At 39.4% G+C, this 15,362-nt stretch overlaps 1 long non-coding RNA gene across 2 annotated transcripts in view; it reads left to right on the forward strand.

Moving 5' to 3' along the window:
• The window catches only part of LOC123385983, a 159,280-nt gene that overhangs the window by 71,777 nt on the left and 72,141 nt on the right, over positions 1–15,362 (forward strand). Inside the window, exon 3 of one of the 2 annotated variants that reach the window (XR_006599325.1) lies at positions 6,857–6,957. The exons of the other annotated variant lie outside the window; for it this stretch is intronic. This is a non-coding gene — a long non-coding RNA (uncharacterized LOC123385983). Of the gene's footprint in view, positions 1–6,856; positions 6,958–15,362 lie in introns of those variants that run through there. 2 annotated transcript variants of the gene reach the window in all.

Genomic DNA, 15,362 nt, shown 5'->3' on the forward strand with positions numbered 1-15,362 from the left:
GTAGGTTATAGGGCTTTCTTAAGAAGCGAATGAGATCTTGCAGGTAAAGTACTTAGCAAGGTGTCTGACACATTCTAAGTCTGAATTAAAATATTAGGGTTCTTTCTTTCCATTGACACAGTTTGTGAGAGACTGGGGATTACATGGAAAGATGAGGAAGAGGTAGAAAATAAAACCTATGGGAAAGGCAAAAATGATGGAATCAGTAGGTCTGGAAAAAAGAAAGATGAGGGATTCTGATATGCTACACCATGAATGAAAAGAGGTAGGTCCCCAGGATGTTCGAGTGGGCTCTTCTCCATCTTCACTCAATATGAGATCTGAGAAAATTTTGACAGACGTGAGCACGTGAGATAATTTCGTTGCAAAGTAAAATTTCTATTAGGAACCCAAGTTAATTGCTGCTTCCCATCTTTTATTTCTATTCTTCAGTATCGTGATAATTTGGTCTACACGTAAGCGTCTCCGTGTTGCAAGAGGCTTGTGGTGTGTCACTAGAAACTGACATCCGTGTTTCAGGGCAGTGTATTAATTTCTATCCAGGCATAGTCAGCCAAGGCACATCCTGCCTTTGCGTGTTTTCTTTGACATGTGCTATCCAGATGAGCAATTAACATTTAAATGTGCATTTCAGTGCTTTTTAAAGATGAGGAAATGTAAGACAATGGAACATATTTGTGACATAAATTCTCTGACATAATTAAAAGTTGAGATGGGTGAACTGTTGCCTAGGACTTAATTCCTATAACCTGAATCCTATTTCATTGTTGCATGTTTAATTTAGTTGTCTACTTACATACTATGTATTGTATTTATTTTTGCATTTAAATATTTAATATTTTTGTCCTGTTATATGTGTACTTATTTGGACATTGAACAAATATTTACTTATTAAGCATCTTCTAGGTGGAAGGGGTAATGTGAGGACTCAGGAAAGAGCTGGAGATGTTTCCAACTCTAGAGGGCCTCAATCTGACAAGAGTGAAGAATCTAGAACAGAGATAATTCCTCACACGATCAAGGATTATTTGGCACTGCTGTGTTCCAGGCACCATTCTAGGCACTGATGATACAGTCTTGAGTAAACAAGATAAGGTTTTTACTTTTCACAGGCTACAGAATATAATTCCAGATTATATATGATATGTTTTATAAAAGAGCAATACCAAGGCATTCACAAGTTTGGAAAGGAAAGAGTACATCCCTCCAGGAGATTTTCAAGGGGGAGAGGGACCTTAGAGAAAAAATAAAAATGTGACAGCTGGATAAAAAAACCCTGGGCTTTCCAGGGGGGTGAGAGATCATAGAGGGGGTAAGATTCTGATTCCTAATTCCAGTGTGTATGGTTTTTAAAAGCAATTCTCTGTAACACCAGTTGGATGTCCTATAATTCCACACAATTCTGACACTATCTACTGGGAGATAGCACCAGATGCCACAGGTTGAGGACCTATTCCTATAAGACTGTCTCCACTTCAGATGCCAATCTCAAGTTCCTGTACTTCTGACCAACTGGCTATAAATCAGATGTTCCCATGCTCCCCGCTTTGGGTTCAATTAATTTGCTAGAGCAGCTCATAGAACTTAAAAACTTGCTTACTCACTAGATTACTGATTGATTAAACAAAAGATATTAAAAGGTAGAATCAACAGCCAGATGAAGATACATAGGGCAAAGTCCTGAACAAAGGGGCAAGTCCTCAAGGAGTTTGGAGCTTGGCGTGGTGGCAAGTAGAAGAGTTCTGGTTCACCAACTTGGAAGCTCATCCTTTTGGGCTTTAATGGAGGCTTCATTACATAGGCACAATTGGTTAAATCATTGCCCATTAGTGATTGATTCAAACTCCAGTCCCTCACGCCTAGAAGTTAGGGGTAGGACTGGAAGTTGCAACCCTCCAATCACATGGTCAGTTCTAACAACTAGCTCCCACCCTTAGGTGTTTTTCAAAAGTCACTCTATTAACATAACTAAAGATACCTTTATCACTCTTTTTACAAGAAAATTCTAAGGGTTTTAGGAGCTCTGTGCCAGAAATGGGTCAAAGACCAAATATGTATTTCTTATTATAAATCACAGCATCACGGGGTCTTGAGTGGTTGAACACATGAGCCATGTTCAGGGGATTGCATGTTATCCATTAAAGAGTTGACTGTGAAAAAAGAAGTGGAGATAAAGTTGTAGAACTCTCTCCATAGAGCTATACAGGGTTTCTCAACCTCAGCACTATTGACACTCTGAGCTAGATAACTCTTTATTGTGGAGGTTGGTCCTGGGCATTGTAGCAAGTTCAGCAACATCCCTGGCCTCTATTCATTAGATAACAGAAAGTAGTGTAGGGGACGAAAACTTTTTCCTTCATCGCTTTTAGGTTCTTTGGCTGGTCTAATAATTAAATTGACATAAGACAGGTTAACAGGAGAAAAACAAATTTAATTACATATATACAGGAGCCCCACAAAAACATGAGATTGTTAGGAAGCAATTAAGGTGTATAGGCCATCCTGAGCTAGGAGAAGGGGATGGGGTCTGAGACTAGAAAATGGGGAAAGATGATTCACAGGAAGATGGGCAGAATAAGAGTTTGGTAAACAAATATTTGCCATGCCACCAGGAAAAGTCTTTCTTATGTAAAACAGAACAAAACAAAACAAAACAGATATTTCTTCCTGGTACAGGCTGTCTACCTAAATTCTTTTATTAAGGGTGAGGTAAAAAAGCTCTTACTGAGTCTGTTGGGCCTTAATCATCTTCAGTCAAAATAACTCACATGCCGAAATGGTGCATTCTGGGGCAGCCTGCCATGAACCTCATCAGTAGCATGTTCCCAGTTGTGGCAAACAAAAATGTCTCTAGACATGGCCAAATGTCCCCTGGAGGACACAGTGGCCCCACCTGAGGACAGCCATAATAGAGGAAGACTAGATTGTGGTGACCCTTCACAACCAAAGTAGAAAGTACTGATTTTAATTGGATGTAAAGGGCCCATCGATATCAACTCAGGATTGAGCTATTTGCTTTGGGTGTCACATGGAAGTTTGAAGACATTGAGAGGGTGTTGGAGAGGTCACTGAAGGAGACTTGGTAATCAGAGATTAGCCAGGTCATGAGAGGAAGACGAGAAAAGAAAGACGATGGTAGAAATATTATTTACCTACCTTTTTCCAGTTTCCAAGTCTTTTCCAACTATCTGTTTTATTCTTCTGATTGTTGAAGGGCTAATGGCTGAAATTTGCTCTTTGAAGGAAGATACTGCACAATGTTATAAAAGTAACTTCAATCATTTCTATGTTATAGGTGAAGTAGATTTCTTAAGGGACACTTCTGCCTTGGGGAGGTAAAGGATAGAAAATTGTGCAATTATGTGGGTTGATCTGGGACCATGGGTAATTGGAGACAAGAGATTTAGTCCTCTCAGGGCTCCCCGGTGCTATTTCCAGGCTGGCGAAAGTTGAAAAGATGTGCTTAGAAAAACTTTCCAACTGTAAATTCAGCCATCTTTATAGAAAACTTCGGAAGAACAACTCTGCATCCATCTTGTAGTATGCGAGTTGTGTGTGTGTGCTTGTGTGCATGTGTGTATCTACAAATGTGTGGTTCCTTTTTCTTGCCTTAACACTGTTAGGGCTTGAACTAATCTGCATGCCTCAATATGGTTCTCTGTTTCAGAGTGGTCGTGACCAAGAAATATGGAAACCTGGTGGTTTCCAACCCCAGTACTTCTGCTGATACACTGTGGGATGTTGGGCAAACCATTTAACCTCCCTATGCCACTGCTTTAGGTCATTGAGAATGACGAAGCAAGATTCCATAAGACATTTAACTTTCAAAATAGGTTGTGGTCAAAGAGATTGAGTGTCCTGGCTAATTGGCTGTCTCTCAGTCAATCTCCCATTTCTAGATTATGATAAAATTTTGGAATGTGATAGAGTCAACAGCTACTCAGCCTGTCTGTGGTTTTACCATAAGTTTGATCTTGAGCTTAGATATATGGGTCCAAATTGTAGCCTTTAATAAGCCCTCTCAAATTCTTCCTGAGGCTCCACTGGTGGAGAGCAAGGTGTAAGATGTCAGGAAAAAAGAGAACACCTGAATAATCTAGTGTCCAGAGCCAGCTTTTAAGAAATAATTTTGCCACCCTGCTTAGACCATTGATCTTTCGGCTTAAAAACAACTTGATTTGTCTTACACATTTTTTTGGTTTAACTCAATATGTACTAATTAAGTGCTTCCTAGCACCAGGATCTGGGCAATAAGCAGAAAACAAAAATACACCTGAAGTTCCTGTTGTCATGGAGGTTACATTCCAGTAGGAGGAGACGATCCATACAGAAATAAATGTTTGTGTAATTTTTATTTGGGTTATGATAGGTGATAAATAAGTTATCGTAGAGGAGGAAGGATGATGGGAAGGTTTTAATCTTTTAGATAAGGTGGTCAGAGGAGGCATTTCTGAAAAGTGGCTTTTGAGCAGTGACCTGAAGGTAGTGGAAGAAGGAATGTCACAGCCAGCTGGGGAAGAGCATCCCTGGGCAGAGGGGAGCAGAGATGAACAGATTCTGAGAAGAAAGACTGGTGTGTTTGCTGAGCACAGAAGAGACTGCATGAGGCTCAGACTATGGCTATAAACAGGCTAAGGAATATCCTGAGGTCCTGAGAGACAAGCAACTGTGCTCAGCTATTTTGTGTCCCTTTCTGTTTTTTCTATTTCTGGTTCAGAAATGTGCAAAAATACCTGTTGCTCTCTAGTTCACTGGGAAAAGCTAGGTTCTGGTTTAAAGCAGAACAACCAGCTTGTTGGAGAAAGGAGAAATTCAGAGAAAACTCTAAAGATGTAGTTTTTCTACCTATTGGAATGAGAGCCAATACAAATGGATTGGGGTTGGAGAAATGAGTGAGAGAGATTTGAGCATTATGATTACCATCTGTGAATATCAGCACCAGGATGCTGTGAACCTTTGGAGGGTCCTCTTGGCCCAGGGAGTCCAGAGAAGGTCAGCAGTATGTAGAATGCGGCTCCAAGTCCATGATGTTTAGTTTCCTTTTCAAGAGGGGCCATGTCTTCATTTCCTGGCACCTCTGATGGCTTAGAACACAGTACTAGACAAATCATCAGCACGTAATCAATGTTTACTGAATGAATATGTTGTAATTGCATCTGGTGGAGCCAGAAGAATCTTGGGGGAGATTGAGGTCCTGGCCCTTGCTTATTAAAGTATGAGTTTGTTGCAAGGCCAGTATGAAAAATATCTTCTAAAGTTATCTCAGTATGGACTCAGTAGTCATAAACCAATCATTTTCCATAAAGTGGACAGCAAGGGGTATTGTCCTGATAGAGATTTGTTACAAAAGCTGTAGTGGTCACAGGATTCTGGTCTCATATGAACAATGACTTTTCGATGACCACATCCATAAAACACTTGCATACTTGCCAAAATTGAGAAACATATTAGTGGCCATGATTTGCTCCTGTATTTGTACAGCATGTGAGATCTCACTGTTGAGTGGAATATTCCAGCTCCCATTCTTGGGAGATGAATATCTTATATTTTATAATTATCTATTTTTTATGACGTCTTAAGTGAAAGAGATTCCACAAAATCACTTGGAAAAAGTGTGAGGAAATACTAGCATTCCTTTATTTTTTCTATCATCATCATCATCGTCGTCATCATCATCATCATCATCATTTTCATTACTACTGTGTTAATTTTTTTTTATTGCTTAGAGTGACCTTTAGTTATTTTTCTTCCAGATATGTTACTGAGGACCCTTTGCCATAGGGTAAATTAAAGAGTTGCTAGTTTTTTTTCAAGGAGAGTAATGATTCAAATTTCATTGATTGGAATAATAATCCATCAAGTCATGCAGAGCTGATGCTATAGTCCCACTGTTCTGCAAAATAGCATTGCATTTGTTTGCTCTCGTCTGAAACCTCTAACTTTCTTCATGACCTTAGAGTACATTATTTAGCATCTCAGAACCTCATTTTCATCACATGTAAAAATAGATTTTTTTTACATTTTAAAATTTCTTGAAATGATTGGTATATGCATTCTTTCAGGTCTTGTGAGCTGAAATCATTAGCTGTGATCATAAATAGAACTGGATAAAAACTATAATAACTGTCAGATAGAGTTTACCTATGTTAATAAGCACACTGCTTAGCTTTTTAGACATTCAAAGAGCTCCTAGGTAGACTAAAGTCTTCAGAAATAGGATTGGTCTCCACATGTTCAAACCAGCATAGGTTAAGCAGTTTAAATGATTTTTTTTCCCTCGTTGTCAACACTTCTCGCATGTGATATCCTTATTACACATTTATACTTCCCTTAGCATTATCACTCAAATTTTGATTTTTAAAAAGTCAGTATAAGCAGGGATAATCTGTACAACTATGATCAGAAAATTGTACAGGAGACCTCATTCAGCTCTGAGATTCTCTGAGCTTCAGCCCTTATGTACCATGGGTTGGTATACTCAGTCATAGCAATTATGGTAACCATTTTCTAGAAGAGCACACTGACATGCAGAGGTATAGTACCTTCTCAGCACAAGTTCACACATTATATAAAGTGGCATTCACACCCAGGCTGACTTGACCTCAGTGCTTATTTCCTTAAATACTACATTACACTGCCCATACCAAAGAAAATTGTAACCCCTGAAAAATTCTCAGGCAATACATTTTATTTTATTTTAAAATATGAACATAGTAACAAGTCATAAAATGATGGAGATTTAAAATAAAGCAATGTACATTTTATATAATATCTGGGGGTATGGATATGGAGTTGGATTTAGACAAATGAAATAGTATCAAGGTTTCTTAGCCACTGTTGTGTTTTATTACTTTAGGTGCAATTTGACCACCATGAGTCACAAGCTAAGAAGACTGAGCAGTTCAGCTTAGTATTGTCACTTAATTCAATTACAATAAATTTGATCATATTAAGATACATATGAGTTCTGTTGTATTTTTTTGGTGAGTGGCCATAGTTTCATGGACATTGGGTTACATTTAGTATTTCAATGATTACTTTAGTGTGGATTTTATAGGAAAAATAAAACTTGTCTTCTCCCATTTTATAGTTTAACCAGTGTTAAGAATTGGTCTCATTAGGAATACTTTTTTTCTGGTGCTATGTTCTTTTTCATTGTTACCATCATCACCAGGCATATAATCACATTCAGGCCCTAGATTTTACTCTCCAGTAGAGTTCTCTTGTTCTTGATTTTGAATATGCTGTGTGCAGTGCTGGGATTTTCTGTACCCTAGTCTAATGCTTCACGCTTCCTGGCCTTCTAACTTGTTGGGGCATCTCCAATACTATGATGCAGGTCTAATTTGAAATCTCTTTCATTCTTTGCAGAATATGGGTCAGTCCGTGGACCTTGCTCAGAAAGATAGAGTCAGCATATCACATTGGGGTTAGTCCCAAAGAACTGGGTCATCAAGAATCTCTAGAAACTGAGGTTGCCTTGGGGGCCAGGTTAGGATCAAAGCAGGCCATGACTCCTTTTGAGGAATAAGATTGTCTTCAGAAAGGGGAGAGGGCCGAGTCAGAGTGTGCCCTGGACTCTGACTTTGGACAGGTGGGGCAGGAAGATGGGAATAGACCAGATACCTTCTTGCTCCTTTTGGTTAAGTGTCCTGCCACCTCCCATTCCACTTCAACACTGGAACACAATGCAACAGAAAAGTTTCTGCATGAAAAGTTTAGGTTGGAGGTGAGTTTTAGGTATAACAGAGTGTGAGGGGTAGGGAAACTTCCTTGACTTCCACCAAAGCCTCCTGCCAAGATCTCCCCATCTGTTTTCTATTGTCTGAGATTCCTTTAACATATGTTTTTAATTGCATAATAAGAGATTAAAGGCTTGAAATTGCAAATACGGTAAATGATGAGTTCTTTGTTGAATTCAAAGTAGGGGTGACAAAGGGGACTTTAGAAATACATGAAAAAATGCCTGACCTTTATAATGTTCCTTGGGCCAGTCCTGTCTATTTTTATCCTGGTGAGACCCTTTGTGTAACAGGTTTTTTGTAGAAGGATTCTTCATGCTCTGAACCTCTAATCACAAGTCATCAGTGTCTATTTTTAAAAATTTTTTTACATTTATTTATTTATTTTTGAGAGAGAGAGAGAGAGAGAGCGAGCGAGTGCGCGCGCACACAAGCGGGGGATGGGCAGAGAGAGGAGACACAGAATCCGAAGCAGGCTCCAGGCTCTGAGCTGTCAGCACTGAGCCCAATGCGGGGCTCGAACTCACAAACTGCGAGATCATGACCTGAGCTGAAGAAGGACGCTCAACCAACTGAGCCACCCGGGCACCCCATCAGTGTCTATTTTAATGGTGTTTTCCACACAATGACGCTGTCATCAGTGAATAAGTCTGACACGTTGGAATATTCCAAGATTCTTTTAAAAAGTGCTTTTGGAGGATTTATGTTACCTCTGGTAGGTGACAGTGGTGTTCAGTGCACCTGCTATATACATCTAGCAAGAAGGCAATCTGGGACATCATCTAGAAAATTGAAACAAAAACGAAAGGTATGTTAGTCATTGAGGGAAAAGAGGAGCATTGTCTTGACTTTTATGAGTGAGATGCTTATTTTGGATTGAACTGAGCATTTTATTTATTTGAGTGTTCATACATTCAGCAAATACTGACCCCAAAGCAATCTATAGATTCAATGTAATCCTTATCAAAATACCAATAGCATTCTTCACAGAACTAGAAAAAATAATCTTAAACTTTTTAATGGAACCACAAAGATCCTGAATAGCCAAAGCAATGTCGAGAAAGAACAAAGGTGAAGGAATAATGCTCCCAGATTTCAAAGTATACTACAAAGCTGTGGTAATCAAATCTGTATGGTACTGGCACAAAAACCAATACACAGATCAACAGAACAGAACAGAGGGCTAGATAAACTCATGCCTGTATGGTCAATTAAATAAATGAGAAAGGAGGCAAGAATATACACTGGGGAAAAGAGATTCTCTTCGATTAATGGTGCTGGGAAACCTGGACAGCCATATGCAAAAGAATGAGACTGGCCCTCTTTCTTCTACCATATACAAAAACGAACTCAAAATAAATTGAAGACTTCAGTGGAAGACATGACACTATAAAACTTCTAGAAGAAAACATCGGCAGTAAGCTCTTTGACATCATATACATATATATATATATATATATATATATATATATATATATATATAGTAACTGTCTCTTGAGGCAAGAACAACAAAACCAAAAATAAATGGGACTACATCAAACTAAAAAACTTTTGGGGACTTCATCAAGATAAAAAGCTTCTGCACAATGAAAGAAACAACCAACAAAACTAAAAGGCAGCCTATGGAATGGAGAGAAGATATTTGCAAACAACATTTCAGATAAAAAGTTAGTATCCAAAATCTATAAAGAACTTATTGAACTCAACACTCAAAAACACAACATAGTTAAGAAATTGGTAGAAGACATGAATAAACATATTTCCAAAGAAGACATCCTGATGGCTGACAGACACATGAAAAGATGCTCAACATGACTCATCAAAAGGGAAATACAAATCAAAACCACAATGAGGTATCACCTCACACCTGTCAGAATGGCTAAAATAAACAACACAAGAAACAACAGATGTTGGTGAGGATGCAGACAAAGGGGAACCCTCTTGCACTGCTGGTGCAGCCAACACTGAAATGAAAACTGATGCAGCCATTCTGGAGAACAGTGTGCAGGTTCCTTAAAAAACTAATATAACTACTCCACAATCCAGCAATTGCACTAGTAAATATTTACCCAAAAGAAACAAAAATACAGCTTTGAAGGGGTACATGCACCCCGATGTATATAGCAACATTATCAACAATTGCCAAACTATGGAGAGAGCCCAAATGTACATCAACTGGTGGATGGATGGATAAAGAAGATGTGATATATATATATGCAATGGAATATTACTCATCCATCAAAAAGAATGAAATTTTGCCATTTGCAACAACATGGATGGAGGTAGAGTGTATTATGCTAAGCAAAATAAGTCAGTCAAAGAAAGACAAATAACATATGATTTCACTCATATGTAGAATTTAAGAAACAGAATAGATGAACATATGTGAGGGGGGGAAAGAGAAGAGAGGAAAACAAACCACAAGAGACTCTTAATGATAGAGAACAAACTGAGGGTTGATGGAGGGAGGTAGGTGGGAGGTGGGCTAGATGGGTGACAGTTATTAAAGAGGGCACTTGTAGTGATGACCACTGGGTGTTGTGGGTGTTGTATGTAAGTGATGAATCACTGAATTCTACTCCTGAAACCAATATTGCACTGTATGTTCATTAAATTAAAAAAATAAAAAGATTTTGCAGGGTGAAAGAAACCATCATTGAAATGAAAAGTAACTTACTGAATGGGTGAAGATATTTGCAAATGATATATCTGACAAGGGTTTAATATCCAAAATTATAAAGAATTCATAAAATTCAATATAAAAAAACCAACAATTCAATTAAGAAATGGGCAGAGGACAAGAATAGACAATAGTATGGAGGTTCTTCAAAAAATTAAAAGTAGAACTTACCGTTAGATCGAGCAACTCCACTTCTAGGTATTTATTAGAAGAAAATGAAGACACTAATTTTAGAAAACATATACATCTCTTTGTTTATCACAGCATTATTTACAATAGCCAAGATATGGAAGCAATCTAGTTGCTCGTTGATAGATGAATAAATAAAGCATATGTGCTTTATCTATAATATCTATCTACCTATCTATAATATATTATTATAGATTACATCTATCCTTTATGTATCTCTAGCTCTCTATCTCTATCTCTGTTGAACACAAAAAAGAATGAAATGTTGCATCTGTGACAACATGGATGGACCTAGCGGGTATTGTACTAAGTGAAAAGTCAGACACACAAAGACAAATACTATATCATTTCAATTATATGTGGAATCTAAAAAGACAAATGAGCAAATGAAACAGAGACACTTTCAGGTACAGAGAAAAAACTGATGGTTGCCAGTGGGGGGAGGGTAGGGAGGACAAAATAGGTGAAGGAAATTAAGAGCTATAAACTTCTGGTTATAAAAGAGATAAGACAGGAGGATGTTACGTACCACATAGGGAATATCGCCAACAATTTTGTAACAAGGTCATATTGTAAAACACAGCAACCAGACTTAGTGATGAACATTTCCTAATGGATCTAAGTATTGTCACTATGTTATACACCTGAAACTAATGCAATAGCGTATGTCAATTATACCTTAATAAAACAAAAATACTCAGCACTTGTTATGTTCTAGCAAGAGTACTCAGTGCTGCATTTACAGTAGTCAACAGGAAAGATGTGGTTCCTTTTTGCATAGAGCATATAGTCTGGTGTCTAGAAGTGAGCCAAAAGATTCCATGAGATCGGCTGGTCTAAACCTCATTTTATAGATTAGAAAATGGAAGCACCAAGAGGTAAAGGAAATTGCCCGTTGGCATAGCTGGGTAGTGGCAGAGCAAGAACTGTAACTTGACTCTTGCAACTCCCAGTCCAATTCTCAGCTTAAACTAACCAAGTGAGTTAGCACAGGCCCACAGGCATCGTGGCAATAATCCACCAGACAGTTCCCAGTGGCCTGTAAAGGTCCCTGCCCTTCCTTAAGTCTCAAAAATGCTCCAAAAGTGACTTAAATGTTGGGATGAATTTGGTTCATGCCGTTGAGCACGTTGAGGTGTGATGAAGAAGCAGAGCCATGAATTCATTTGGGAGAAAGTCGTCTTTTCCCCCTCCTTCCCCACCCTTCCCACAGCCCCTCTGTGCATTTCTGGGCCTGCCTGAGCAGAGGAGTTTGGCCGACTACTGGATTGTTATTAAAATGATAATTAAAGAGGTAAGAGGAAAGGAGCACGTTCCAATACCATTCAAAAGAGTCAGCACTTTCCCTGGATAATGAATTCTTTATACTCTGGGTTATTGCTCAACTGAAGGGAACCTGCAACGCAGTTGTGTCTGGAATCAATGAGTATACATTCTCAACCAACAGATTCAAGGTTGACTTCTTGTTTATAAACAACACCTTAGAACAGGAAAGTAGGTGATGGCCTTGAATCATCATCCAATGCAATCATATTGTATCTGCTGCTGTTCTTTGCAAGGCTTTTGCAGGCAATTTTTAACCTCCTTTTAAGATTGCCTTTTAGAGAGCTCCATATTCCAGGGATTTTCCTGGAAAATAGGAGTTTTAAGAGTTTATTGGGAGCTTTCGTTTGGGGCACCTGGATGGCTCAGCCGATTAAACATCCAACTCTCGATTTCGGTTCAGGTCACGATCTCACGATTTGTGAGCTCTAGCCCCACATCGGGCTCTGAGCTGACAGCATGGAACCTTCTTGGGATTCTTTCTCTCCCTCTCTCTCTCCCCTGTACTCTCTCTCGCATGCTCATGCTCTCAAAAATACATAAATACATAAATAAATAAATAAATAAATAAATAAATAAATAAATAAATAAATAAAAAAGTTTTTTGGGAGCTTTTAAATTTATTTCATATGGCACTGGAAGTGCATTTTAGTATGGAGGGTTGGGGGTTGCTCCTGCAGGCCACCCAAAGTCACCAAAGAGAAGGGTCTTTCTTGGAGTTTCTCCCAGCACCAATTTGACTAGTGGTATTTGCGTGTGCACACATCCCACTCCCATGGGTGAGCCCGGGGTCCAGGGAGCCACTGGATGGCACTACCATATCCCCCCTTTGTCTCCCACTCAAGTTTCCCACTCCATGAGTTTCCCAAACTCATTTGACCTCTGAACCCTTTCTTTCTGGGTTTTCCTATCAATAATTCATGGAACTACTGTTCTGAAGAACCAAACTTGACAAACAATGAGAAACAGACATGAAGCTGGGTGAATGTGATGATGTTGCAAGACTAACCTTGCAGCAGTTCAGTTTATGAAAACGAAACATGGAATTCACAAAATTCTGCACTTTATTTTTTATCATCAGTTCCCACAGGAGTTGGCACAGGACTGACAAGTGAATGGAGCTGTTAGGTCTATCGCCTTTAGTTCTGTAGACATGGGAACCACCGTGAACCCCTTGGGCTATGCACAGTGTCCACTTCCGCACCAGAGCACTTGCCCCACGGAGGATGTGTCTTAGATTAGCAGGGCTTCCTCATGTCTGTGGGCTCACCAATGCCTCATTTCCCATCAGCAAGAGAGGAAAAGCAGGCAAAAAGATAGTCACTCAATTATTAGTCATGCTGGGAAACTTATCTGTTTCAGGAATTGGTTCCTCTCAAGCAAGGGTGGCAGATATGTGGTCCAGCTTGCAGACTAACGCATTTCCCAGTACTATCACTAATACTCAATGTGTGCTATTTCCAGCTCGTCATTTGTTCCCTGGCTTGCGAAACTACCATACAAGAGCGCAAAAACATTTCTGCTCCCTTGGGCCATTTCCTCCTGACATTCTTTGATGATTACCTCTGAAGCAGTGGGGATCACTTCTTCGCTTGGTCAACATATTTAGCTGATGGCACTTTGTCTCACCAGAAACAGGCCAGCCCTGGCTGGTCCTGGCAGCATGCCTGTGCGTGAAGTTCAGGGATACAGGGTCCTGGCCTGGCTCCCAGCTAGGCTGCGCTTAACAAAGCACATTTTGGAGGCATGATGATGGGAAGGTGTTATGATGGCGTGAACTGGTGGAATTATAAATATTTAGTCTGTCCCCCAGCCTCTAGCAAGAATGAATCTAAGCAAATACAGACTAGTAAGAATCAGAGGTATTATTGAAGGTCCATTGAAAAGGAGATTCTATAGTCACCTTCCTCCCATTTTGGTAGTTATAAACTTTGATGTTTCCTGGTGATGGAAGAACTAAGGTTTGCCATTATCCAGAGAATTTTCCTTAAAGTCCACTGAATTAATCCTATATATATTAATGATATAGTACATATGTCCTATATATATATATTAAACATATATCATTACCTACTAGTAATAGTGACATATACAATACATATATATATATATATGATATATAATACATATCACTTACTATATATATCATATATATGTATTATATATATGATATATATGATGTATATATCCCTTACATATGATATGCTTTGTATATAACGTTTATTTATTTTTGAGACAGAGACAGAGCATGAACAGGGGAGGGGCAGAGAAAGGGAGACACAGAATCTGAAACAGGCTCCAGGCTCTGAGCCGTCAGCACAGAGCCCAACGTGGGGCTCTAACTCACAGACCATGAGATCATGACCTGAGCCGAAGTCGGACGCTTAACCGACCAAGCCACCCAGGCGCTCCTGATATGCTTTATGTATATGATATATGTATCCCTTTATGTATATGATATATGTATCCCTTACCAATAGTGACCAATAGGCACTGTGGTGGGTGTCCTTGTGAGTGTTGGGGAAATATAAAAATATATAACAGGGGCACCTAGGTGGCTCAGTCGGTTAAGGGTCCAACTTCAGCTCAGGTCATGATCTCATGGTTTGTGAATTTGAGCCCCACATCGGGCTCTCTGCTGTCAGGATGGAGCCTGCTTGGGATCCTCTGTCCGCCCCCCTCTCTGCTCCTTTCCTGCTCTTTCTTTCTCTCTCAAAAATAAATAAACATTAAAAAAAATGTAGAACAGTCTGCATCCAAAGGGAATTTAATCTGTTTAAAAATATAAGACATATGCCAGACTATATATCATAAGAACCGTGTGAGTCTGGATCGTGAGCTGGGATTATCGTGGAAAGCATTATGAAGGAGGCACATCTTCCTCTGGGCTAATGCCCAATAATACCATGATTACCACCACTACCACTTTTTAACATTTATTGGACACTTACCAGATTTCCGGTATGGTTCTAAATACCTTTACATCTTATTCTAGGCGTTTTTTCATGTTTGCTCATCATATTAACACGGTAACACAGAAGGAGGAGGAAACAGGCATAAAGAGCCTAAGAAATTTGCCCAAAGTCGCACAGCTATAGCTAGTGGTGGAGCTGGATTTAAATCACATGCAGACTGCAAAGCCCCTGCTCCTGTCTGCCGAGCATGCTGCCTCTGATGGAAGGATTTCAATACGTGCAGAGAAGGGCAAAGGCACTCTCGATGAGGGGAGCCCGGTCAGCAAAGGAGTGGGAGTGGTAATGTTTAAATGGAAAAGGACTGGCTGGTGGCTGCTTGGTGTAACAATTGACACAATGCCCTAAATAGAGTAAGTGCTTGATAAATGTTTGTTGGATTATTGACTGAATGCTTAGAGAGAGAGAGAATGCTGGGGAAATAGGCTGGTATCAGATCATGTAGGGTTTTGAATT

The sequence above is a fragment of the Felis catus genome, chromosome B3 (genome assembly GCF_018350175.1).
Source record: "Felis catus isolate Fca126 chromosome B3, F.catus_Fca126_mat1.0, whole genome shotgun sequence".
Lineage (NCBI taxonomy): Eukaryota > Metazoa > Chordata > Mammalia > Carnivora > Felidae > Felis > Felis catus.